Source organism: Drosophila arizonae, chromosome 3 (genome assembly GCF_054131065.1).
Source record: "Drosophila arizonae isolate 15081-1271.41 chromosome 3, UAZ_ARI_1.0, whole genome shotgun sequence".
In the NCBI taxonomy this organism is placed as follows: domain Eukaryota; kingdom Metazoa; phylum Arthropoda; class Insecta; order Diptera; family Drosophilidae; genus Drosophila; species Drosophila arizonae.
In genome coordinates, this window is record NC_142923.1 from 22,431,330 (window position 1) to 22,432,717 (window position 1,388).

Consider the following 1,388-nt stretch of genomic DNA (forward strand, 5'->3'; position numbering starts at 1 on the left):
TTAAGATAAATAAATTTAAAATTGTATGTCAAGAAAGCTCACATAAGCTAACGAATTATACCCTCAGCTCATTGAAAATGGAGAATCATTTCACTTAGTTAAATAATCCGTTCTTATATTTTCCATGTCATCAAATATATTATTAGACTTTTAACACACTTTCTAAAATAGACAAAAGTCATAAATAACATTCATTCAGCTCACAGCGTTAAAGTTTAATTGGCAAAATAGAAAGGAAAAAAAAATAAAATAAAGTAAAAAGAATCATAAATGTTAAATGAAGTGAAAACTTTACGGCTTTCTTGCTTGTGAAATGAAAATTAAACTAGAATTAAGAGTTCGCTTTTAGATAATACTGCTGTAACGCGTTTCAAAATCTGCAAAGAAAACCAAAAACGAAACGAAAGGAAGATAATAAAAAATATATATTTATATAATATATATGTGGTTCCATCAATTCAGTTGCAGCACACACTTACCTCAATACGCACAAGACGAGCAAATGGTAGTTGAAAACAGAAATTGATTTAAGTTGAACCTTTTCCTAAAGCCTAGTTATAAGTGCACTAAAGGGTGCCCACTACGTATACTTTATATATATATATATATATATGTAGATGTTTATACATATATATTTATATATATATGTATTTTTGTATGTATTTTATGTCCGAAAGTTAACTGCAAACGAAAGGAAATGCAAGTAAAATCAATTATTTTAATTTAATTTAAATTATATGCAGGTCTCAGGGACTAGAATGGGTGGGGTAGGGACGGTGCGGGGCGTAGTTGTGCATGATTGTGGCTAGGTAAGAACAGCAACAGAAACATGTTCAACATTTTTAATGAATACCTAGAAATGTCAACGTGGTCTATTTGCAACTGTTGTCGTTGTTGTTCTTGCTGTTGTTATTATTGTTGTCCATTTTCAGTTGCTGTTGTGTGCGGGTATGCGAAGAAATAGATCCGAAAACTGACGGAAAAATCGATGTAATTAAAATGACGCACGACCTAATCATTGAAGAGCTGGCGCAGAGGCAAACAGAATTGCAAAATGTTGAGCTATTCAAATAGGTCAAAGGCAAAGTAAGCGGATAATCAGACACTCCAGTACAATTTAGATAAATATATGTATACACATGGTGGTACATATATTAAATGACATGAGTATGATATATAGATAAAGGTAGAAACATAAATTAATATATAATTAGTATGATACATAGATAAAAGTAGAAATGCGAATAGAAATAATATTTTTTGGTAAATACATCTATATTTATATACAAGTTTATTTCTTAGTTAAGTTATTTGAGATCCTGGAATACAAAATACCAACAACCATTAAAACATCTACTTATTCAAAAACTTTTATTTCTTCCCAATAT